Here is a 27,394-nt window from a genome sequence, read left to right as displayed (position 1 = left end):
TGAATGGCTGAGCTGTTTGTCATTTCATTCGAAAGAGAAACCACTTTGGCAGATTACATGCACACACAGACACGCACACAGCTGCCTGCGAGGTCGTGCAGGCTGCATTATGCTGGACAGGCTAACATCTGTCAGTCTGTGACTCTGTGGAGGAGCATAGTTAATGAGTTGATCTAAAGCTGGGATTCTGGCAGAGCAACATCAAAGCCTTTAGGGGGAGGGGGGGGTTCAGTTAGTCTCTGCTTGTGTGTCAATTGTAAGTGATGCTCTGACTGCAAAGCACCAAAGCACAGGACTGTAATTAACTTCTGAATTTCATTATTTCCTTAATTATAGATTACTAGAATAATGTTCTGAGTTTTTTGTTTGATGCATAAAATGTAAGAAAATGTACATTTTCAACAAACGAATGTGATTTTTTTTAACACGAGGCTGGCATAATGGCTTACAAATAGCACCATTAAACTTCCCCTGTTTAATGTTACAATTAAGACAAATTTTTAGCATCACAAGTTTCTGGGACATCATGTTTTATTCAGCACATGAGTTATTATAAACCAAAATGCGTTTGAATGCATTTCTGGAACACATATCATGACATTGATAAAGCCAGCTTCATAATTATTCCAACAATTTTTTTTACACATTAGTCACTCATTTTTAGCAGAGACGATGGATTCTGAACCTCTGTTTTTGGTTTTTGATTTTGTAACACTCAAAAAGGAAACATGGTCAGGGTTAAAATGTAAGTTAGGCCATGAATGGTGCAAGAACAAACTCCACCATCAAAACCTTCAGAATTCAAATGGCAATGATAGTTTATGTCAGTCCTACCGAAATAAAATTGTCAGGGTCTGTGGAGGAGAAAACTCTAAAAACAAATAATTCAACTATTAATCTTGCAAGTTTCCTGAAATGTACCATCTAAACATACCTTCATCCAGCCACTGTCTACTGCTTATCCAAGACTATGTCGCAGCCACAAAAGTCTGAGCAGAGATCCCATAGACCTCCCTCTGCCCAACCACCTACCCCTGCTCTTCAGGGTGGGACACTGAGGCTTTCCCAAGCCAGCCGGGAGATTTAATCTCTCCAGCGAGTCCTTAGTTTGCCCCGAGGCTTCGGCCTGGTGGGACCTGTCCAAAACAGCTCTGCTGGGAGGCGTCCAGAAGGCATGAACACTAGATTCCCCAAAACACCTCAACTAACCCCTTTTGATGCAGACTCTACTCTGAGCCCCTCCCTGATAACCCAAAGAGTGGCCTCTCACTATCCCAAGAGTGAACCCAGACATCGTTCAAAGGAAGCTCCTTTAGCACACTTGTATTTACGACCTTTCAAACTTTTAAAGTAAACACTTGAATGAGTATTTTGGACATTGTCTACTCTTAAAGATGAGACAATATGGAAGCAAAAACACCCCCCAAATCTCACAATTGGGTTTTGCCTGCAGTACATCTCCTTAAAACAGGGACAAGCAGCAAGATGCCAGAGAATTGAGCAAGAGAACAATATATTTCTTAGCTAAACAGGTAATCAATTAGTTAATCAACCAACTCATTCAACAAGATGGAAGTCTTCAGCCATGCACATAATATTGAGATGCTTGCTGTGGAGCTATATGCGTTGATAAGCACAAAACCAAAACTGTGCCCTGATGAGGGTGTCGGTTGAAGATTTAAGTCTTTACAAAGGCTTGACAGTTAATCGTGATTAGCTCAAGAATTTCTGCTCCCAATTTAACGGCAGTCTATCCAAAAGTCGTTCAGATCTTTCAGTTTGGACCAAAGTGACGGGCCAACTGAGACAATCACCCACAGAACCACACAGCCAGAGTGTCAAACTTTCAGTTTCCACCAGGAGAACAAAACTCAAAGATAAGTTCAGTATATAAAGCTCCAAATCCTCATATTTGAGAAGCCATAACAACCAAATGTTTTGTTTAATAAATGTTTCTGAATGAATTGGTGATGATTTAAAACATTTCAAACTCTTTACGTGGCTCTGAGGTGGAGAATCTGCTGATATTCTTAACACCTGCCGTACTTTAGAGTTTAGCAGCTGCACGTTGAGGACTTTCAGTGTGTAACTGTCTCACGTGGATCATTTCACAGCATCTTCTGCTACTCACCACTCCACCTTAATCCAGGCCCTTTTCTTGTTTGCCTGTGAGGTGAAAGCATGAGTTGCTGAGCTCTGTGTGGGTCGGGCAGGGGGTAATGGCGGATCGTTCTGGGAGGTGGGGGTGTTGAATCTCTGAAGTCAATGACCTCGGCTTCTCAGTCACTTTGAGGCTGATCCCTCCTCCCCGCTCCATTCATTCCCCTCTCTTTCTCATGACCTCAATCCCAGATCCCTGCGATATTTAACACACTCCTCAGCACTCAGGCTTTTCTCATCACACAAGGTCAACTAATACTGCCATTAAATGCATTCGCTTTGTCACCATATGTACTATAGTGCTGTACAAAGATAAATTTCAAACTACACATTACAATATGTTTCAATACAGCTTTTACAGAGTGCTATTCTGAAGTGAGGACAACACATATTTCAAATATACTGATTCACAAATAGAATAGAATAGAAAAATACTTTATTCATCTCCCAGTGGGGGGAATTCAAAATACGGTGAATACTGAGTTTTGATTTATGTCCATATGTTATATCCTTCCTTTGTTATTTTGTCAGAGATGGAGTCTGTAAAACACTGATAAACACTTGAACTTAATGCATGAACTTTGACTTGACCCTCCAGCCAATCACACTAAAACTACCATTTCCATATAAAAATGTTTCCAGTTCGTTTGCATTGTATGGATATATATAAAAAAAACTATTATGATTTTGAAGCAATTATGTTTTTTCCAACATAAAGTGGCTTAAAATTATTCTATTTTACCAAATCACATTTATTTGTTATGACACTTGCCTTTTAGAGTTCATGCGAGCACGTTAGTCCAACTGAAACCGCGTGAAATCGAGCTTCTCAAAGCTGAACTAACACACCCAGAAAATGCTGTTGGAAGTCAAATCACTTTCTAGTTCCTGTCCAGTCCACAGAATAAAAAGAAGCCATTAACAACAGGAATGGCCTCCATATTTTCATAAAAAACAGTAAATGTATATTGAATCAATGGAATTGCCAATAAAGCTGCTCACATTCACAGATTTTTCTTTTCCATTATCAGGTGGATAAATGTGTGAGAAAATGTGACTGAACATCAACCCCATTAGGACCATGTGTCGACTCAGAGTCATTTAAAAACGTTTCCACACTGTCGCTCTGCTCTAATAAAATCCTGATGTCATAACTGTAGCATCATCTGACATTACTTTCAAGTAACCTAAAGACAACATCTGTGCAGTAAATTCAGCTATACATTGTAGAGCTGTTTTTGTAGAATAAGAAAAACTTTCCAAACAAGCTGCCGTGCTGATTGTGTCTGAAATCTGAGAACAGGCCAAGTACAAGTCAAAGCTTCTTCCGGCCAGGTATAGCCCGAGTTTCTCCCCTGTTTCTGGGAAGCAGAGCACATGTCAATCATCTGTAATGGTACTCCCTTGTGGCTCGCCCATCAAATGTCCAATGCTGGGAAACATCACTACCCATCACAGCCAACTGGATGCTTAGTGTCCCCTGTGGACACATATCATAAGATATCAAATGTGATATACATGTTTTGAAAGTGCAGACTATGTAAAAAAGATAGCTGTAGCCACTGGGTGTATCATATGACAGATGTAGTTGACAGTGAAGGCAAGGCAAAAAAGAAGTAAAGTGCACTGATGGTCGTGGGGTGCTGGCTCCAAAAGAAAATCTCTGGCTTCAAAAGACTCGACCTATCAAGTACTGGACCAGAAACGCTCGTCCACAAGTCATTCTGATGTCTTTACTTAAACGGACTCTTCCTGATCAGCCTGCTGGTGGTCTAGCAGCCATTCTTTGTGGAAGATACTTTGGATTTTTCCTATACATGCAACTAAACAAGCAATAGCAACAGTCCTGAAACAACATTAGCTCCATGAACTGTGCTTTGGGCACAACGACAGCTACTACAGACTTCTTCCAACTTGTTCTTGGTCTCTATTAAGTCAAAGTTGAAATGTTGGCCTTTACATGCCCCATTATGTTCCCCAGAAAGCCACTAACTTTGTGCTGGTATTTAACGATTAGCAAAACTGTCTGAGCCTTTCGGCATAAACATTAAGTGCATCTGAAAATTAAGCTAATGAGAGAAGTGTGGGAGTCACACTTGACTTTTGCAATCGAAGGGGTTTATAGATGCAGCCTTTTCATTCCACACATTGTCATTCCATAGAAATAAGACAATGATTATTAAGAAGCTTTAGGTGCGCTTTTATGAAGACAACAAATTTGAATTGAACTTTTGAGGATATTTTCTTAAAGTAGCAGCATAGAGCTACTACCTGTACTTGAGAAAAGCAGCTTAATGCTTCTTACTGCATTCTGTATGTCCTGAGCCTAAATCTAGCGCAGTACACAGTAAGTAGAGCATTGTTTCAATGCCAAAAAAAAAAAAAAAGAAAAATAAAGGGCTCAGTTTTGCTGCAGGTATTGGAAAAGGCTGTAAATCTGACCAAAGCAAAAACTTATCTCCTCAGCAATCTTAAACCCATCCTAAGGCCCTGCAGAGCTGTTTTCTCTAGCCCATGCGATACTAATTGCACATGCACACACAAAGACACACGCACGGAAAAGAAGAAGAAGCTCCTCCTCGGCTCCAGACACAGGAAACCTGATGCCTTTAAAAGCCAATAAATGCATAATGGAATCTAGCAACCCGAGCATCTCAGTCCATCATACCATAGCATGAGGTAGAGCTGAAATGCTATATGTACCTCCTGAAAATGAAATTGACTTGAAGTTGTTTGGAGCCTGGACAGACCAAAGATATGGTCTGGCTTCACAAAGTGGAAGGCTGAGAGTGTGCGTGCTTCACGCTTCGAGTACAGCGTGTGTGTGGGTGTGTGTGTGTGCGTGTGCGTGTGTGTGTGTGCATGAAGGCCTGGTGATGTCAAACTCTGAAAGTGCCGAAAAAATACTGAAAAGACGTCTCAGTGTGAGCATGGTGCGAAAGTGTCTGTGAGTGTCTGTGTTTGTGCTGTATTCCAAGGTTTTACAATGAGGGCCGTTGCTATGGGCAACCTTAGCCTTTCACAAAAATTCCCATCTCCCCGTGAGAAGCTACCAGACACAGGAATAGATCAGTACACGCAGGCTCACACATATGTGAAAAATATTAACTACACAAGCACAGGTGTTATGCAACGTCAAATAACCTAAAAAACAACATCATAACAGTCTGCTGCTCCTGCGACTCCCCCCCTGACTGTTCCTCCCCCGGGCCTCCCTTCGCCTCCACTCTGGATCCACACAGTCTGTGCCAGTGTATTCCTGTCCTCGCCCCATTTTCCTTTCATCTCCAACTCAATTTCTTATCTTGAGGCTAGCCCACTGAATTCGGCATGACTTAAAAAAAATACACACACATACTTAAATAAATACACCCCACCTCCAAGTCTGCTCCTGAGATCACCCCAGGGGCCCCATTTATGAGTCCCCGACACACACCAAAACCTCCAGGACTCACTGTGGCTCCAAAGCTACTGTGCGGTGTCTTTAAATGTGCATCATCTATGTTTATCCTGGCATTTAATAGTAATATATAATCAAGTCTGTGCCTCAGCATGTTTAATTTATGAGTCAATATTATATGTGTGAAATCACGGTATGGTGGGCAGTAGTGCGTCACTGTATGTAATTACAGTGCGTGTGTCTGCATGGGTGTAATCACAGGTTTTTTGTTTGTGGTGTATTTACATGCAGACAAAAGTGCCCCTCAGATTGATCTGTGTGGGTGTGTTTTACGTGAATTTGGGGGAGTGCAATGGAGCCAGCGCTGCACTTTTTTTCTGGTTTTGGAGCTATAAACGTCTCTACTTTCTGTCTGCGCCACATAGCTAACTAACCTCAACGAGACTCGACGAGCTCCTCGCCACCGCGCACATTACCTAGGGCCAAAATCATCCTGATGTTGCCCTCAATTTCCCTCCACCGCTGCATTTCCTCCCCCCGTTCGTTATAAAAGGAAACTGTAAGATGACAACCATATTCCGCTGGATCTGCGGGGTAAATGCAATCCTGGTTTTTGGCAACGAATGAAGCAGTGCCACTGTTAGACATGCGGAGCCAGTTGGAGTCAGTTTAAAACATTCTGGGATCTTGGAATATATAATTATGCAGTACTTCTGTGAAAAGAGAAGCATAGGAAATAAAATTGAGGAGAATAGAAATTCAGAAAGAGAAACAGCTCGTATGTGTGTGTGTGAGAGAGGGACGGGAGGGTTATGTTATGTTTTCACAAAGTGAACCCAGGTATGTCCTCTGAGGGATGTTGCAACGTTTGCAGTGACTCAGGTAGAAACTTGATCTGAGGCTGACATCAAACTATGTGCTATAAATTTGATCCTATAGCTTCTTTGTGTGTGTGTCAGCTTGTTTTACAGCTGCAGAGTCTGGATTTATACCCCAGTTTACAATGCTGCAATTTCACTGACATTATTACACTACAGGAGCTAATCTGTCCTATGTTTTAATTTGACTTTAGAGTGAAAAAAGCAAGAATATAAATGTCTTGCTGTTTGATTTGAAAGCAGCACCGCTGCAGAATCACCAGCCCAATTAAATAAATATAAAGTTGTGTGTGTGTGTGTGTGTGTTTTGTCGGCAGGAAGCATTGAGTGTGGAAGTGAGATAACAACAGGACCCAGAGGTAGTTTTATAGATACGCTGACACACACACACAAACATCCAGAAGATTAGGTGGTAGAGGTGTTTGTCCCAAATATGATTCTGTTAGTTGTTTGTCCGGCTGGTCTGGTTCTGTTCAGTTCAGTTTAGAGATCCCCTCCAGGCAAGCAGATAGAGAGCTTTTGTGATTGACTTCAAATGCATTCCTCAGTAACTCAAAAGCCTGCACAAAGCCTGGCACACACAAACGCATACTCCAAACACATGAGCATTTTAAACACGCGCAATTCTCCTCTGCTCTGGAGAAATATTCATTAATTGTCCTCTTTAATATGAGATTTAATCAGAATGAGTGTTCTCGACTGCTGCAGAACCTCTGAGCTAAGATTAATTTGAATACTCCCTCTTGTTTCCAGCACCATCTGCGAGAGCCCACACTTCTATCTGTCCCTTCAGTTGCTGCAGCCACAGCACTGGCGGAAAGCAGAGGACAGGAACGCACTGGACGACACTGAGGTCAAGTCTATTTTTCAGACAAGTCTGTTCATTTGATCCGAGTCCCCAACATGAAATGCTACATTTAGTTTCAAACTAAAAGAGCAGTTTTACTCCCAACCGCCTGTTCGAGGCTGAACCATGAACTTTTTCTACTCCGACCAAGTGTATTCGGTGCTTAAACACAACTAAAAAGCAAAACTAAAAGAAACGCCAATCTCACTTTATGATTTCTCAGTCTAATCATTGCCCCTCCAACTCCCTTATTCTCCTCATCTAAAACTTCAGAAATAAATCCTGGTCCTGGCAGAATATACTGTATACTGTAATATACTGTTTTGTATGATTACATGCAACTTCTCTCCCTTTTGTGTCAGCTTTGGTGCATTCACATGTAAAAGAAAGTATAGCCTTTTCAGTCCTATGGCTTTAAATATCAGCTATCTTTCAGAGATCAGCTCTCTTAAAGTCTAAGTACGGACTTTGACTTGATCATTGCAACACCTTGATTATTTCCGTTTTCAGCCGTTCTGTTGTAGATTTCCTGCTGTACTTGGGATCGCTGTCCTGTTTCAGAAAAGCTTTAGCTGTCAGACAGATGGCTGCACATTTAACTCTTGAATACTTTGGTATACAGAGTTTATGGTGGACTCAATAACTGCAAGGTGTCCAGGTCATGTGGCTGCAAAACAAGCCCAATTCATTACCTCTTAACCACCGTGCTTGGCAGCTGGTAGAAGTGTTTTTGCTGATAATGCTGTGTTTGGTTGTCTCCAAACCTGCTGCTGTGCATTATGACCAAACATCTCCACTTTGTTCTCCTCTGTCCAAAGGACGCTGTTCCAGAAGTCTTGTGGTTAGCAGCACCTGGCTGCTACTGAGCCTTTTAATTGTTGAAGCAGGGAAGGGTTTACCTATTCTTTCACACTTCCTCTTAATTTGGGTTTTGTTAGCATTTAGATATATGTTAACTTCTAAAGTCTCTCAGTGTGTGTGTGTGTGTCTGTGAGTGCATGTGTACATGTGTGAATAATTCAGCCTCCACTTACTGAAAGTCTTTGTCAAGCTTGCCCATATTAGTTCCAGAGCAGCACATGAGCAGAACCCATCTCTATTATTGCTGCATGAATGTTTTAAACCCCTATGTGGCTGAACGTGAGTGCTGGATGTCAAATTTTCTAACCAGGCATTTTCACACAGCCTGACTGGTCTGGCTTAATAAAAACACTAAGATTTTAATTTTTTTTTTTTAAAGATCATTTGGAAGAAAGTTATGGCCCAGGTGAACTACAAAATTTGTTAAAATAATGGTGCTGGGCCACAGTTCAAGCTCCACAGCAGTTTAATTCGATGTTAGGTGGAGAGCTTAGAGTGCTTCTGTAATGCAGCTGCTGAATCACAGCTTTCTTTGTGGGCGGCTCCTCTCCAGAACAGTCTGACCCACACTGATAAGAGGCAAAGAGTTTGAGCCATGCTGCTCTCTGACAGAAGTCCGTCTTCTCTACCTGGCAAGGGTCGCGCTGCTTGGCACGAGGCCTCCAACTCCTTGAACACTCACAGGAAACCTACCCCCTACTAGCTGTTTGTTTTGTTCCACGCCCATCTTTTTTCTTTCCTGAGTGGATCCTCGACCCCGTCAGCAGTGACCTCTAATCTCCCTCCATCTCTTGCTTTTCTGCCTCATCTCACTCTCCACCCTGCTCTTCCTCGTCAACAAGCTGCTCAGGCAGCCAAGCTGGACGCCGGCACAATTAGACTCAGACAAGATGCGAGAGAGATAAAGGACAGGCAGTGTGTGTGTGTGTGTGTGTGTGTGTGTGTGTGTGTGTAGGTTACCAGGTGATGGCCTGGTTAAGACACCTGCCACCTTGAGCAGAGATTAGCATGAGAAGCCTCTGCACAGTCACGCTGCTCACACATTCTGCAACACCTTCTAACACACCTACACAAGGTGGTCGGATGCCGAGGCGCTATCTTGTAGCAATGACGTCAGCGACGTCTGTGAACCTTCAAACACCTAACACCTGCACACTGCAGCCAAAGGGATCAAAGAAATCCTGTCCCAGTCTGTCTGATTTATACCTGTAAGTAGTGCTCCGTTATTCAAAGACACATTCAGTGACAGTGAGCACAGACTCACATTTTCACCCACCAGCAGCAAATTATCATCACTTGCTTGTAAGTTGCATTCCTGTAACATGAAGTCAGAATTACAACATGGATTTTTTCTAAATGAGGGTAACATTACAGACTTGTTGTGAAAAAGTGAAATAGAGAGAAAAAGAGGACTGTTGAGGCTGTTGTGAGTAAAAGTTAGCTAAAGATCAACTTTATGCTGACCTTGAATCGATATAAGACATCAAAACATGCACATTCAGACTTCTCCTGTCCAACTTAAGTCTTTATTTCTCTATTTCATTGGTAGATGTTCATTGATAGCACAACAAGACATCTGACTGCGATACTCCTCCAGGTGCATGAGACAGACATCCAATAGGATCCGATGTATTTACAGTCAGCAGTTGGAGAAGGTATATATGTGCAGAACATTTTTTATTACCGGCGGTATTCTATAGATCAGGCTCTTTGCTGAACAAAAACATTATGATCTATGATCATTATAATAACAATGAGTAGACATGTAACATTAACGAAGTGTGTAAAACCTGCACTTATCTAGGAGAAAGTCATAAAAAGATTGATTAATCCCAGATATCAAAAGGCATAAACGAACTGAGAGCAAATCCTGTGCAAAACATCTAAGTATAACTTTCAGTAAGACTACGAATGTGTAACTGTCTGCATCAATTCTTATCTGATCTGAGTACAATTTACAAAATGTCATCTGGACATCACTACGTTTGTCTGAGCTTACTAAGGATCTTGCTGGGAGGACTCAACAGGATTGAAACATTTCCTTTGAGGTGCTCTGAGCCAAGTAAAACATGTAATTTAAAATTAGGTATTCTCTGTTTAAACAACAAGGATCCAAGGTTATTCTTCCACAAGAACAGTCGAGCACTACCATAAATATGCAAATCTACAGTTAATCTCCTGCAAAATAGTCACTCTTGTATTAATCACACTTGTCTTTAGGCTTCAACAGCTCCAAATTGAAAAGTGAAACTATCATTTGATGCTTTACAGTAACAGTAGCAGCAGGGGTCCTGTGCAGGCATTTCTCTTTGTTCCCACTGAGCAATTCTACACTAATTAGGGGTTTAAAAGACATGGAGTGACTCTGGATGTCTGTACAATCAGCCTGCATGAGGATAACTACATGAATATTTGATCAAATAAGGTTTACAAAATTTATAGCTATTAACCTTTTTTTAATAATCCAAAGCTGCTACTCGACTCTAAAAGGACACTTGTAGATGAGAGGCTTGAAGCAGCGCTGAGTGGGAGAGAAGAAACGTTTGCCAAGCACATTTCTGATCTTTTCCTACGTGTTTGTCTAACTTTTTCACACATGGCTGCTCGCTGCAACCAGTGAATGTGAACTACCGAGCGAGGACCATAAACACGTTCAAGCACAGTAGCCAGGAACTGAGTGAGACACTTTCTCCCCCCACTATTTTTAGTCCTTTCTGGTGATCGGATTCCTGATAGCACTGTGGCGGCTGATCCAAGTCGTGAACACATTGGCTGTATTCATTCTCTGTAGAGAACCTGTGGGAGGATGGCATTACACTGGCTCTAGCTTGTTATTTCAGTCTGCTGAGGGCCCTAAAGCTGTCTCAGTACAGCAGCAAACCACGGGTGGAAAGCATATAGGCCTAATATTATCTTTCTAATATTATCTCTCTCCATAGAGTTGTGAGGACAAAGATGGTCTAAATGATGAATGCCCTCACGGAAAGGCATGCATTTGCTATATATAATATGGTATATGGCACAGTGTATGGCTTGGTCAACGAGCTGCAAGGACGGAACAGGTGCACAATGGAAGAACAGAATAAATCTGGAAATCTTAACTGCAACTCAATCCATTTCCATGTGCAGACTTTCAGTATTTATTCCACATTTCTTCCACAAAACAATAGTTCCAAGTCAACTCATTGTAGTGCAAATCGTTCCTTAGTGTTCAGCAAAATACCTCCATTGCTGGCTTCACTATCAATCTTCATTCGGTGGATCTTTTATAGAATTGATTATGGTCTTCAAAGTGGAAAGACATAGTTATAAACATATATTAATCATCAAAGAAATGCACCCGCACCAGTCATTTCCCACAGCCTTACTCCTGATGTGAATCATAAGCAAATATGTTGACCTCTTGCATATTTTTGTGAAGTGTTTCTCCAGTAATTACATCTCTATGTGGCAGTTTTCATTGTTGATGGCAGGCTTTATCATTCCGACACAGGGTTCAGATTGTCTGTCTGAGAACGAATGATTCACAGGAAATGAAGCAGCGGAGTAATCCAGGGTTGCATAACTTTATCTCATAGATATCAGCTTCGCCATTTGCTGTTCACTCTCCCACAGCAGAATCAGAACTCAATTATGTGACTGTCGGAGCAAATCCAACATAAAAAAAGAAAATCTTGCAGAACTCAGGCTGGCTTTAATTTCAGCAAACGTTTCCAGTTGTTTGTCTGTGTGTCAGCAGGACTACACGAAGCTGAATTTCACGAAACTTTTGTGGACTGGTTGAGCGTGGAAGAAACAGGCCGCTGGATGTGAAGATCTGGATAGCTTTCTTTGAAAGTGCCAGGCTGGCCTTGGCTAAGGACCACCCTCTTATAAAACAGTCACAGGAGGGAGATAATGATGAATTGGGCCTTCATCATGCACCTGTTCTGTCCCTGCAGCTCTTTGACCAAGCCATGAAGAGAAAGATTTTTTTTTATAAAAAAAAGAGGTGAGCCACAAAACTAGACACTCGTTTCTGCATTTTAACTCTAAAAAGATGTTAGCTTTAGCCTGCCATCTTGTATTTTAGCAGCGTGGAGCAGGAAAGTGGTCCTTGAAACCGAAATGGGCAGAAAGTACATGACCCAGGCCTAAGATTAATTTACTTTGAAACTGATAGATTTTTTTTTTTTTGACAGATTAAAAGAAAGGTGTGATCCATAACTTTAGATAAAGCACGATAAGAATGGCAAAAACATGTAGACCGATTGTAGGGGGCGCCCCCAACCAGTTGGAGTTGAGTAATTTCGGTATAGTTTAGGCTCGTCTTTGATTGGTTATTCATTACCTCATTATCTACCAAGCTTTACCCACCGCATTGTTAGGCTTCAGCTTGTAGCGATCATCACAAGAAAGGAGAAAAACATCGGACAATAGCTCAGCCGTAGTTGAATGTCAGCAGTTTCGATGGGAAACTGGTGGTGGTTAAAGAGGTTAAAAAAGAAAGAAAGAAAAGAAAGAAAGAAAAGGACTGACTTGATGAAGGATGAAGAACAAGCTTATCAAGTTTATCAGCTCATATTAAAGGTTAGTGTCAGCAAGGAGGTCAAGAGGGATTAAAGTGTTCAGTGGGAGACGGTTTGGACTGAGGAGAGAAAATGCCAGAACGTTCTGTGATGAAAAAGCTGCAAGAAAAATGCAATTAGTCTGAGGGTGGACAACAAGGAATGTGAACCCAGCACTGAATGATCAGGAAATTCACCAAAGCCTCACTAAGCTTTGAGGGTAGTCAACTTGAGAGCGGCACCAAGGAATATCTAAATTAAAATAATAGGTTGTAACAATATTAATTAGGCGTAACCTCTGATAGACATTAATATTGAGTGATGAGGCACATCCGCATCGCCTGAGGCGTGGTGACAGTCTAAAGGTAGAAGAATGAGCAACCACAGCAAGATGTAGGATGAAAAGCTGCAAGATAATCAAGCCATTTCACTGTGTGCAGCTGCTGTGTGGAAAAAACGACCCCATTCAATTCTTTATCATAACAGCTTGTGTTAGCTTGGCTGCTCTGTAAACAGATACACTAGTTGCTCTGCTTTTGTATTTTTGATGAGGCAACGCTTGAACAAGTGTAGTTTTAAAGAACCCACACATACCAGCTAAGATGGAGATCATAGGAGAAAAAACAACAACAAAAAAAACTCTTGATTTGTGAAAGAAAAATTGCGTTTGTGTGGTCTCTGAACACGGTCTGCTGATCAAAACTGAAAAGAGCAGCCAGTGCCCTCTGAGACCGTGTGTGTTTGACCTGCAATGTCTGAGACAAAGCGAGCAGCTGACACCGACGCTCGCCGCACACTCAGCAGAGGTCACATGACTGCGTAGTGACACATCAGCCGGCCTGAAGCCGTGTAATGGGACTGGAGCTGTGAGACTGTCACACACACTAATGCACAGATCCACTCGGGAAGCAGTGTGGCAGGAAGAGCGGTGATACACTTTGAGACACAGAGGCAGCGAGATTGTACATATATAGATATATGTAGGACCCAGCTGTTACACTAATCTGACAATCCATTGGGATTAAAGACCACATCTCGGGGCCGACACACACACACGGACAGACACAAGGCCTCTCTGCATGGAATCCTCCTCCATTATAAATGACCTTATGAAACATGCATCTCTATGTTAGAGTGTGAGTGTGTGTCACTGTCCTGCTGCCAAAAATGACCTGAGATTCTGATGTCGCTCACACACTCCACAATACGCCGCAGCATATTTCCTGAGTTTATGAGGGTGCACGTGTGTGTATGCGTGAGGAGTTTTGTTGTTAAGGGAGTGCCACTGTGTGTGTGTGTGTGTGTGTCGTGGAGTGTATTGATGTTTGGTTGGAGAAGCGTTGCGTTGCAGTGAATGCGGCTGGTTAACTGGTGGGTCAATGGCTGTGTTTTTGTGGCTGCCTCTATGAAGTGCTGGAGAGGCAGAGGAGAAGGAGCTAGGATGAATGCGGATTTATGTGCGTGTGTGTGTGTGTGTGTGTGTGTGTGTGTGTGCATGAGTGTGATTATAGCCCACTCAATGGGCCTATTTCTGCAGGGCCAGTGGGAGGGCGTGGCGCCTGTGGTTGGAACTTTTCTCGTGTTTCTAAGGAACTTTTCAAAAGGGCTCAGAAATGTGGCTGTGTGTGAGAGAGAGCGCCTCACGGACCATGATGCCTTTGTGTAACAGAGTGTGTATAAAGGGGCACTTAGGGTGCACACACAAATAGTAATCAATGGCCTCTTCTTAGCCCAAATCAAAAAACACACGCACACACATACATAAATGCACGAAGGATGATGAGAATCACATTTCTGCCAATATACAGTGATGAGAATCACAAGGCAACATCTGTGTGTGTGTTCATGTAATTACAGTTTGTGTAATCAGGCTAATGACTGTCACGCAACAGCACAAACCCCAAGGAAGGAATGAGATGGAAAAAAATCAGTGCATGAGAGGCAGAGCATTGGAGAAGAAAGGTAAAACTGGGGAATATTTGACGAAACGGGGAGCAGTGAGGAATGGTGGGATGAACAGACCCACGGCGGGAGGGTGGAGAACAAACAGAGAAGTGTTTTGTTGTATTTAATGCAGGGGAGGAAAAATCCAATCAGCCCAGTGAAATTCAATCTGAAACGGAGAGGTGCACCTTGGTGGGGGTGTGGGCAGAAGGCCATCGTTTCCTCTCAAACACACACAAACACAGAGGAGGTAAACAAATCGCTGGTGCTCCGCAGGCATCCCAAGCAGCTGACCTTGATGCGCTCTTTTGGCTTCTTCCCATTTGCTGAGTGACTTTGGCGAGCTGAAAGCCATTCCCGAGTCTGGGATTGATCTCCAAGCAAAGACTGCAGGTTAAGAGACTGCCACTACCTGATTGATTCTACATGTATCATAACAGCCCTTTCTATCGAATGCTAATCACACAGTTTGTAATACCTGGTGGCAGAATGAGCTCTTGATAAGGCACCAGCAGCATGTGGCCTCTGCTTCAATGCGCTGCACAGACTGAACACTGTATGTTTGTGATCTAATCAAACATTGACCATGAGATACTGATCGACTCTGATGAGCCGATGTCAGAAGACTACGAGTTTGTGAGGGCTTGGGAGACTAGCACAAATTGGACATTTGCCTTTTCCGGATTTTTTTCAATGAATGGTTTTTGTGTTGCCTTAGATGTTACGTAATATTTGCATCATGTGATGTGATTGAAATAAACAGATGCTATCTGGCAGTGGTTCTCGTGCTGTCAGGATACACGGAATGAGCCAAAAAAAAAAAAAGTCAAACTTTTAAATCCCAGTCAACCAAAGACAGCAAAAATGATAACACCGACCATGAAGCTTACTTATCGACATTCACTATCTTTTTAAGAAAATCCAAAACTCTGCTCAAATTGCTCCTTTTCAAAAAATCCTTTTTTTTTTTCAAACTGACCCATCTTAAAGCCACCTTCTTTATGGAATTGCCACATTTCTGGCACAAACAACTGGGGGGAAAAAAGCCAATTGGAAAATAACAACTGGAGGAGAAAACAGCTTTGAAGCTAAAAATCATGTGTGAGACTTCGTTCAAGAAGGTGACACCTTCTCAAAATGTGCTGTGCAGCGTGTGGCCAAGGCACAACCTGAGCTACCACAATTCAACTTCAGTCAACTGTGTGAATCACATTTCAGAGGGACTGAGTCACCACAGTCGGTTTATAACGCCGCTAAATCAAAGGGAATTACAGTATACTGTAGTTTGGTGCTCACTGTTTCCACAAATGAAATGAGCTCAGCTGAAGGTCGGAACTGTGGTTCTCGCTGAATCTTGGGCCAGTTTCAAACATTCTTGCTCCTATTTGTCATTTAAATGCTAAAAGATGGTTTCGGGCCCGGCATGAAACGTGAATGCATCTTCTCACTCGTGGAAAGAGCAGCGAGTCTCTTTCTTTGAGTCTATTACTATTCGGACTAAATCCAAGGGGAACCTCTGTTACGTGGCGTTTACACAGCAACAGGTAAACAGGTAGATAATGAGGTTTATTAGATGAAATGTGCTGTATTGTATTCAGTATATTCCAACAGGAGTTTCTTGTTCCCACGCAGCGCTAATTCCCTTCACTCTCTGTTGATTTCAGTATAAAATATCTCAAGCTCCAGGTGAGATCACATTCAGCAATTTCTAAAGGTTCTTTACACCTAAAGATAGCTTAATCTCTCAGTAGGCAACATTACTCACTGACTCATTAATTAAGGAGTATACTGGAGCAAGTAATGGATTGTTGAACACATAGATTAGCTCCAGAGTGTTTGGTAAAACACTTTGGTATTACGGGCTGCTCACTCGAAACAAGAAGAGGACCGTGTGGCTTGCGAGTGGTGAAGTGGTCAGAATGAGCGTACATGAGCGGTAACTTGAGGACAGGGAAATATGTGGGTTATGATACCATCTTGCCCTTATAGCCCTCCTCTCTCTTCTGCCTCGGTGTAATCCTGTCCAGGTTGTTCCTTCCATTCAATCCGCCTCAGCTGCTTTAAGCTCTTTACAGGCCTGCGTTAACCACCAGTCTTTCTGTCTCTTTCCTGCCACCAGGACACCAATCAGCCCCGTCCAGCTCTCTTTCATTATCTCGTTTTCTTCCCCTATCAGTTCCTCTGCTTTTTTCTTTTTTATCATTTCACCCTACCTCAAGGAAGTCCCTCTCTATATTCTCTCCTCTATTTCCTGGTGAGCTCCTTCTGTCCCCCCCCCACCCCGCCCATCCTTTGATATCGCTGTCGCCTGTGATTGCTTCTGCCCTCGTTCTCCTTTCATTTTCTCCGCATCTCCTCTCCTCCCGCCTCGCAACAATATCTCATCATTTCTGTCGCTGCACCTTGCTGCTTTGTTAAAGTTTTTTTTTTTCTTTGGAGGGGATTGTCCAGCTGGCATCAGTTTTCTGTGTAAGCCTGTGTTAAGATACAATTTTTCTTCAGCCATAACAGATCCACATGTCCTGCGTTAAGTGTTATATTAAGTGCTGGGCATACGGCGTGTCGTTCCATCTCTCAAAGTGGTCTACCGTGGTCCTCAGGTGCAAAACAGGACATTTGCTGAAATACATCAACAAAGAAGAAAAGCATTACATTTCCCAGCATTTCAGAAAACATGTCTGACCCTTTGGGAGTTTTGTCAAATGTTCTTAATTGTCTATTTTTGTGTTTCCTGTGAAGTGACACATGTTTTCTGTTTTGATCTGTAAACTGTTGCATTTTCATGTCCTGTCTTTTTAAATGTGTTTTCCAAAGTTGTGTTTCCTGGTCCACGGTTTTGTTTTCGTAGACATCTCGTATTTATCAAGCGTAGATTTGTTTTCCATTTTGTTGCAGTGCATCCTCAAATATCGTGCTTTGTAAAAATCGATCTTCTCGTCACTGCTGTATTTTTTTGCTTTTGTTGTTGCGTTTTGCCACTCGGGGGGTCCACTGTGATGGACAGCAGGTGACAGGACATAAGCAGATGGAAACGCTACGATGACTCATAAAACTCCATGGTAAAGACAGATTGGGAGAGCAATTTTTTCTTGTCTACCTTGTTGATCATTTTGAAATTGTCCTGTGTGTTAAGCCTCCATTTCTTTGAAATGAGCCTATTTCCTGTGTCTTGGTTATCTAATCAAGAGCTTAAATGACAAATTACCTGCTTAAGCGACTAAATACAACTGCAACACTAAAATGTCATTTAAATGAATGTTAAAAAGAGGTAGTGCCTGCCTTTGTCAATCCTTCCTCCTGCAGTCTATTATGCTTTGATGAGGAGTGACCCGGCAGTCTTTGTTGTGTACCTGCCTCAGTCATATCATGTCCTGTCATACAGACGGTGAACTGAGCCCAACATGGGAAACTATTATCACGTCCTACACAGCTAAACAAACAATACACTCACACGCGTGCACGCACACTCTCAGTGTCACTCAGCCTTTCAGGCCTCAGTCTCTGTGGGTAAGATTAGGGCTAATCCACAACTGTTGGAATGAAAGATTAAGAATGAATCACCTGCTGCCACAAATGCCTGCATATGTGTGTGTGTGTGTGCGTGCGTGCGCATGCATGAAAGCTTTTACAGAGAAGTCCTATGGGAAAGAAACCTACATCGCCACTTAGCTCCATCTCACACACACACACACACACACAGAGCTCATTAGCTTCAGTAGCTCGTTCAGACTGCAAACACATTTGAAAGAGCTCTGAAAAAAATGGGTTCAAAGGTTTAATTCAGAGAGGCCACAGACACAAGAACGCACATTACACAAAGTGGGTGTCAGTGTCTGCATTTAATTGGATCGATGTTCTTCCCACATGATTTGTTGATAATTGAAGGGACGTGAGAAACACGAGGGAAGTCTTTTGTTACCAAGTTCCTGTTTATTAAGAAGGGGGAAATAAACACGGAGCTCCGCAGTGATGGAGGACTAAGAGCGATGGTGGGTGGTGGGTGTAGAGATGGATGGTTGGAGAGACGAAAAACGTTGCAGCAATGAGCTCCTGACCTCATTCACTCCTCTGTCGGGACGGGGGGCTAAATTATTTAAACGCACAGTCACGTGCCTTTCGCACACAGCATTTCTCGCACAAGCGGCCTCCATGTGCTTCTTTGGTGACTTCTCTGCTACTGTTTCACATGTAAGTACACACCTGTAGTACCCCCTTTGTGCAGCTTCCTCCTGATGTAAAGCTTGAGTGCTATAAATACTCACTTCCTGCCACCATGCTACAGCCTAACTCCACTTGAGCACGCACTAACAGGTTGTACGCATCCAACAAGTAGATCCTTGTGAAAGTGAGTATTTTGATGAAATTGTAGGAGAACACCAAGTGTAACTCTTGGAAATAATCACACTGCTATGTAGCAGGATTAGCAGCAGAAATAGTCATACAGGAAGTACAGTAATTGTTCTCAAACATAACTTCAGTTTTAACAAATCTGCTTTACTTTTAAGTATTTTTTAAAAAGCTTTTGAAATGCTTACAACAATTGAGCCTTCTTTGGTTATGAGGAAATGCTTAGGAAGACTGACCTGCTTCTGTTCCTTTACCAGTCCCTGTTCAACTGTTCATGCTGTTAGCAGAGGGAACAAGTTCCATATATGTCTTAATTTAATTCTTTATGTACACAAAATCTCTCATTAGGATTTGACCTGGCGCCTTTTCCATTTGACTGGATCTCTATCTCTCCTTTAAGGTCTCAGAGTAATTATCCTGGGAGGACTCACTCACCATTTTCCAGTGCGTCATCATTTCGTGCACTCTTTACAATCGTACAGTGCAAACACTCTAACAAGGCTCTGAGTGGCCATTTTAAGAGATGGGCTCCCAGATGAGCATTCCCGTGGAGAGAATGTCAAAAAGTAAGTTTAAGCCAAGGAAGCGGAAGCTTCCCAACAGAGAAGGTACAGCAGAAGACATCTGTTGTCACAACATGAGCTCGTAGTTGTTTGTCAAGACTTCTAACGACTGATTTGTGTTCTAGGGCATGACTTTCTCCTCTCTTTTTTTGCTTATAGGTGTACACTCTTTCAGCATTTTGTTGAATTATTAGAAGTATTCATCAGTTATAAGTTAGAAAAAAAATAAATAAAAATAAAAGTTTCCTGTCCCACTAAATACTTTTTACAATTTAAAAAGTTTCAGTTTTGCTTTCACTTGGTAGGGTTTAAGCACCTAAACCGCCCAATCAGTTTCAAACTAGGTTTAGGAATTGAAAAGTAATTGGTTAGGATAAGGAAAACATAATATCTGGCTTGAAAATAGACGCGCATAACTACCGCCTGCGAGAAATGACAAATTCTGTCCATATGCTGAAGACATAAAGGGCAAAGCAGGCAAAAGATGACCAAAACAGTGAATATCCACTGGCACTGGGGAGAAAAAAGAAAGCAATACTTTTTGCCATTTAAAAACGTGAAGCGGCTGGATTCTAAATGTATCACAATCAAAAGAGAATACACCTGGTCAGGCTCTGAGCCAACTCTCAGGAGGCAGAGACACCATCATTCACTGGCAGCCACTAGCAAGTTTGAGATGTGTGAGGTTTAAGTTTGTGAAAACAACAATGGAGGTTTTTCCCGGATTTAACTACGTTTGGAAAGGTTTGTAAGCTGAAAGTAAAAAAAAAGAAAAAAGATCCATCTCAGCAACAAGTGAGCGACGAGCCGATGAAGACTAACCACTAACTGGTCTTTGAGTGCTACGAGAAATTCTTTTTATCAGTCTATTTCTGTATTTCTGGTATTAATCGGCCTAAATTAGCATTGATGGGAAAACAACACCTGGGTGCGCATGCTAACTTTCAAAGTCGGTGCCACACACGGGGCCGCAAGAGTGGGAACAGCAAACCTTTTCTTTACACACACCCATTTACCGACTAGAAAGTCTCACGTGGTGACTCAGAAATTGACAGCAAAATTATACAAGCCCGATTGATTTTTTTCCTGTCTGCACAACAGCTTGCAGATCACTCTCAATCTCGCTGTAGAGGGCAGTCTTTTCTTACAACAATAAAAATAATAATAATAAACTACTCTGATTATCTCAAAAAGTTGTGATTAACACAAACTGTGGTCTGCCACAGCCTACAGGATCCAGTGTAATCACATCCCTCCATCCTGAGGTGGCTCACAGGCTTGTTCCCTGGGAGGAAGTGGTAGTTCCTGGTTGTAACTCCACTTCTGTGAGTACACAGTAGCAGAAAATTCAAGAACCTACAAATGAGTGGAGCTCTGTCAAACTTCCCATTTCAAGATCAAAAATGAACATTTAAAGTTGGTTTTCCAGATAAGCAATCAGTTAAAGACAACCGTCTTGAGATTTATGTCGAGTAAAATATAGTTTTTAATTTCTTTTTCAATGAATGTAAAAGCTCCATCAAAAAATGACCACCGGATGGAGAGAGAGAGAGAGATAGAGAGAGCGAGATGAAGGGAGTTGTGTGTTTTGTGGGAGGTCAGAGTGAGGCCAACCTCACAGGGACATCACTGAGAGCCTCGTCGGGAGTGTGAAGGCCGACCTTATCGCTGCCTCAGACTGCTCTTATCAGCCGACTGCCAGGAAACACACATTCCAGCATCTCCGATGGACAGCCCTGCATAACCCCACCCATCCGGCCTTCTGTTAATATAATTGCCGCGCTGTTATGGAAACGCATGGACAGAGTGGTCCTAAGCAGATGCAAATACTTTTATGAATAAGTAGAAAAATGGTAATCTCACCATATAGTTAATATGCTGCTGCAAGATATGATTCTCACTCACACACTCACAAAGGTTTGTTAGTGGGAAGGAGGCGCCCTGTTTTTAGGGGTTTTATTTATAGCGAGAGCAGTAACACAGAAAGATCCCAGAATGCTTTGTGGTTTGGGGAGACGGCCCTGCGTTTATACTCTCTAATTTAGAGTCCTGTAATAACACACATTCAAACACACACATATTACCGTAAAAGGTGAAGCGGACATCGTTGCATCTTAACTTTTTTAATATATGGCAGAGGAACAGATGGGGAAAGGAGGAGGAGTAGAAGGAAGGGAGTGGAATGAATAGACAAAGAGGGAAAAAAGAGGGGGACACAGAGAAAAGACAAGGAGCTGTGAAAGAGAGGCAACAAAGAGAAAAACAAGACAGAATGCAAGAAGAAAAAGAGGGAAGGGCGGGGATGGAGAAAAGGGCAATAAAGCTGTGACAGCGGCAGCTATGGTGGTTGTCATAGCGACGGCCGAGGAGAGCAGGTAGAGCACAGTCCCCTGGGAATGTGCAGTGCATGCCTCCCTCCCCCACCCTCACGCTCTCCACATCCCTCCATCCTGGCTCTGTCTCCATCCCTTCGCTGTCATCCCCATCATCCAGCCCTCATTTTCCCTCTCCGTCTCTCCCTACGTCCCAGCATCGCCCATCTTCTTTCTTTCTCCATAACTCATTTGCTCGCTCGTCTGCCTCCCACTCTTTCTTCCCACTCCTGCTCCCCTTGCATCCCTCATTTTCCCAGTTCCTTCGTTTTTCCGACTCTTCACATCATTCTGGGCTTAATTTTGTTCCTCCTTTTTCCTTCTTCCTCTTCCTGTCAAGTATCCCCGTCTTGCCTTCACCTTAACTCTTTTTCCGTCCTTGACTCCATCCATTTCAAACCCTCCACCACTTTGCTATTATTCATTATTTCATGGTCAGCGTATCTCCCATTTTTTTCATTCTTCTTCCTCCATCCCTCCTCCTGTCTCTATATTCATCTAAACCCCACTCCAGAGAATATGAGTGTGAGCATGTCTATGCAGTGCTGCCCAATTACTGCAACAATTGGACACAGTGTGTGTATGTGTGTGTGTGTACACGACTGTGTTTCTAGTCTATTTTGACCTACCTAAAACCCCTTCGAGCATTCTTCGTCTCCCTCGGACTCCCTGAATCGACAAAACTACTGCACGCCCCCGTGAGTGTTCAAAACCACTGGAAGTGTGTGTGTGTGAATGCCGAGTGTGTGAGAGACGATCAGAACGTCAGTGTTAACTGTGTCTGCGCTTGCATGTATTTGTAGTCATGATAATTAAAGGCTGTAGCTGCATTTTGATGCGTGGGATGACCTGAACTCACGACACTGTACTGCAACACTGGAAAGGAAAGGAAAATTATGTTAATGTAATTTTCCTTTTTCTAACTGACGCATTAATCTTACTAAAACATGCAACAAAACACAACCAACAAAAAATGGTAAATTAGAGAAGATAGGAGAAGGGATATGACCAATGCTTCGTTGCTATGTAATTCCACATGTGGATGTGGGCCAGTCGTCCATTCAGTCCAGCTGGAATTTTTTGGGCAATTAGTGTTTGGGAAACTCCTCCCCTTTTTTTTTTTTTTGCAGCTATAAATTTTCCTCTGGCCCTGAAAATTACTGGCGACCTGTCAAGAGCATACCACGCCTCTCGCCCAGTAGCAGCTGGGACAGGCTCCAGTCACCGCCTTGACCCTGAATTGGATTAAGCGGGTATAGAAAATGGATGGATGGAGAATTTGCCTCATGTACATTTACAAATTTGAACTGCTTTGGTAGTTTTTAAGGACTACAATGTGCACCAAAAAGCTCAATTCTAGCTAACAAGTTAGTCAACTGTTTGATTGTTTCTGAAACTTTTCAAACTAAACTCCTTGTGGCTACATTTTTTCAGGAGAAAGTTTAAAGCCCTACTTGGCTAAAATTGGTAATGATATGAATTGGTAGGATGCTAGCTGTGCAACATACCTGCACAGTTGTTCTTAATTGTCTTGAAACCTGGCAGGACACTCTGGCTGACCACATGTCGCCTTGTCTGAGATCCCCATGTCGTACTTTGTTACAGGGAACAACCACGTAGCTTTTTCAACCTACACGCTGAAGACACCTAGCTTTTATTGGAGACTTAAAACATGCAAAACGGGAAGACCTGCTTAATTCTGACAGTGAATGGTTGGAGGTGCAAATCTCACCACTTTTTCTTTCTAGGAACATTTCTGCATGCTCCCCTCGAGGTTCTACCAGCACATATTCAACTTCAACACTTGATTTGTACCGTTACAACATCAAATGAGACGATTCTAACTGGTTTAAAGGAATTCTAAAACTCCAGCACTGACACAGCACCACAGAGATGGATCCGTCTGTGACATACTACTCATTCCTTACCTCGTTCTTGCTATGATGCTCTATATTTCATGAACCTGAATGTCTGTAATCTCTGTCTGCGGTTACTTACAATTTGAAATTCAGGCAATATTTTCTTTTTAAATGAGATTTGTAAATATTATGTTCATGGGGGAACTCTTTATGAAACTAATGCTGTTCCTCCTAAACCGCTAAAGGTTTAAGCGGTTAAAGGTTATATTACACTATGCGTGAGGTGAGGGGGGGGGGGGGCACATCGTTAATAGTAACCATTTCTAGGTTTAGCAGCAAGACAGCCAATGATCAGTCCCTCCTCATGTGGAGTTGAGTTCTGAGAGCAACACTTGTCACGCTGTAAAGATTCAGCCATGCAGTATTTTCCAGGGCTTCATTTAGACTTTTGTTAGAGGAAGAGCTGCAACCTTCAGCAAACCAGCTGTAGAATAGCTGCTATACAATTCGACGAGGATTACAGTAAATTACAGTAATCCTATTGTGAAGCCTGGATTTACTTCTCAGCACTTTCATCCCAAATAATCACGGTGTGAGCATATTTGTCTGTAGAGATATAGAATTACTTGCCATTTCGGGATAATCAGCACTGGCCGCTCATTTCAGCCGGCCGATGAATGAAAAAGAACCAATGCGGACGCATCCGCATTGCAGGCAGTCCTGTCAGTTGGACTACTGTGGAATGATGCTTTTGATTACCTGGACATTTATCAAGTTAAATTTAGAATGAGACTGCGGAGTCTAGAAGGGAAATATCAAGGCAAACAGACATAGGGTGAGAGTTTTTAATGCTCTGTTAACTGAAGCCATTTCTGTCTCATTTGTATTTCGACAGATGCTAAAACAAACCAAAAAAAAGATCACTTACAGCTGGCCAAGATTTGAGTCTCGGCACGTCCTTCCCCTCTCTTTCCAACTTCCAGTCAATCTGCTATTGTATAAAGAACACCGGTGCCCCAAAAAATCTTTTAAAAAGATAAAATTATGCTGGTCAAGCACTATGAGGCAGATGGTGGAGATTGTTTAATCTCAACAACAGCCTGATGGAGATGGATATGACTTCATATACCTATGCTACCATTAAAGTAACTACTTCTCAGTAATGTGGTGTTTGTTAGATAAAAAAACGCTTTTGATGAAAGAAAGAAAATATTTTCCTCCCCGTTTTAGCTGAACACACTGAACTTCTTTGTGTCCTCTCACGTCGAGAATAAAAGTCATGTGCTGCTGACTGGGACGAAAGCACGAGTGCACAAATTTCTTAAAATGAATACAGACAAGAGTGAGTTGTGACAAAATTATTAGTATGCTGTTTGACGTAGGAGGTCAGAAAAGGTCCCAAAGTCTGCCGCAGGGTCTTTTGAGCTCTCTTGGGGCCAATTATGATGGCCTCCCGTTTAAGCCTTTATTCAAACTGAAAGTTTTCTGTGCACAGAACTTTTAATTAGCAACATTAAACTCCAGACTTGGCTGCAGACTGGAAGCTCTAATTTTTCCACGGCAGACACTGTGACTTGCTACAGCAGCAGAAAGCACAGGTGGATTTAATAAAAATTAATGATGACTCAGTTTACTTTAACGTCCTAGTAAACGATCACGTGCAACAGCAGGACATTTCCCCATGGAGGGATGCAGCCACCGCTACCAGACCTGTGCAGTTCCTGCTGGGACATGTAAAAACATCTGCTGCGTAAAAAGGTGTACTGCTCTCTGAGCTCATAGGGGAGTCTGTCGAAATAACAGGTAGTCGAAAGGCAGCGTTTAATCTGTGAAGTATCTTTAAGAGTAAACGTTGAATTCCTCTTCCTTTAGAGTTGAATCCAACAGCAAGACTCCCTCCATGAGAAAGAAAAACTCATTGCAGACACATGTTAGTCCATCCCATGTGATGATAAATTGCTTTCAGCTATGAGTGTGCAGCGTGGGTGAACATCATATACCAAACACAAACAGCCAAAGGGAGTGGGTGGAGGCAAGGCGGATATTTTTCCCCACGGTGGCTCACATCCAGACGTCGGCCCACTGAATCAAGCTCCGGATATGAGCTGTGATCCTTTTCATTTCCTCAAACTACTGGAAAGTGACCCCCACGCCATCACTCACATTTACCTGAAATACCGCCTTCAAGCAGCGTTTCTACCTGCCAGCATATGTGTGTGTGAGGGGGACTTTGTCCTCCAGGAGAGTGAGAAGGACCCACTTCCTGTGTCAAGTTGCCTCTCACATTCCACACCATCCCTCAATCCTCTCCGCTCTGGCTATTTTTTCCTCTTTCTTCATCCTTCTCTCTTTCTTCATGTCTCTATGGGGGGCTTTGTCTGCTATCGGAGGCACAAAACACTGATTCATCCCACGAGTTAAACATGATCCTCAGGAACACAACGCTTTTCTGCCACACACACACACAGACACTTTTCAAGAAGGGAGAGGGCTGGCGCGAACAACTTTTTGGCAGCGGATACTCACTATTTTTGAGCCCACACACACACAGACAGATGGACAGTCATGGCTCTTATGAAGGCGAACGGATGCACGCACATTGTCACAAAAATACACCGGCTGTCCATGGGACACAGATGTCTGTGGGAAAATCAGTCTCTCATGTAGAATATAGTCCTCCGGATATGATGTCAGTACTTGGATAACAGGAAATATCCACAGAGACGTGACACTGGGGATCACTCGGAAGTCACACAGACACACACAAAGTCAGCTGGTTTAAGGCCAAGAGGCATTTGAAGAAAGATCTTGTCAGCAACTGCATGTGACAATAGTTTGTGTGTGTGTGTGTGTTCAAGGCCTGAGTTGCCTGAGGTAAGTCTTTGAGTCCTTTAATTATGAGACTGTTGACATACGTGTGTGTCACCAGAATCTATCTGTGCACTCCAAACAAAGTGTATATTTCAGTGTGCGTATGTGTGTCACACCTGTCTCCTTCTGTACATTTAAAGACAGATTAGGTCAGCTGGGGGCCAAGGATCTTTGGCAAAGATTACAGCCGACTGACCTAGAAGCAATCAGTGTGTTTGTGTGTCTACGCGTGTGTATGTGTGTGGTAAATGAAATCTGTGCCAAAACCACTGCAGATTCACAGGAGGAAGGACCAAGAGGAACTCCACTATTAAGATCTTACAAATATTCTGTTTAAGTGAAGAAATTAAGTGTGAAGAAAATAGAAGTCAACACATTCAAACTGCCCACCGGCCCTAAGCCTCAAGCCCCCCCATACCGACTAGTTGTTGATGATTTAATCTTTCGAAATCTTTGTACGATAAATCTTTTCCACCATGGAAATTCAATATCAAGCAAGGCAGGTTTCAGCCGTTCTGTTTTTACTCTACAGAGCTTTCCTATTATATACACTGCAAGTGTGAGTGCACGTGGGGACAGTGTGGGCCCCGGGGGGCCTCCCAACAGTTGATGCAGCCATGAATGAAGTGGAGAACACAAAAAGACACAACAGTGTGCAGTGTCGCAAAAACGCATTCACCTGTTAGGTTTGAGACTATTCGTGGGCTTCTCACGTTCAAAATTAGATCAGCATTTTGATTATTTT

General features: G+C 42.6%; 2 protein-coding genes across 2 annotated transcripts in view; one reads left to right on the top strand and one right to left on the bottom strand.

Annotated features, from left to right (window-relative positions):
- zcchc17 (zinc finger, CCHC domain containing 17) overlaps positions 1-27,394 on the top strand; it is a 190,822-nt gene that overhangs the window by 116,592 nt on the left and 46,836 nt on the right. The gene's annotated exons all lie outside the window — the stretch shown is intronic.
- sdc3 (syndecan 3) overlaps positions 1-27,394 on the bottom strand; it is a 39,444-nt gene that overhangs the window by 10,934 nt on the left and 1,116 nt on the right. The window lies entirely within an intron of this gene.

The sequence above is a fragment of the Leuresthes tenuis genome, unplaced genomic scaffold (assembly GCF_036924035.1).
Source record: "Leuresthes tenuis unplaced genomic scaffold, fLeuTen1.0.hap1 SCAF_18, whole genome shotgun sequence".
Classification (NCBI taxonomy): Eukaryota; Metazoa; Chordata; class Actinopteri; order Atheriniformes; family Atherinopsidae; genus Leuresthes; species Leuresthes tenuis.
This window is presented reverse-complemented; position numbering and strand designations above follow the sequence as displayed.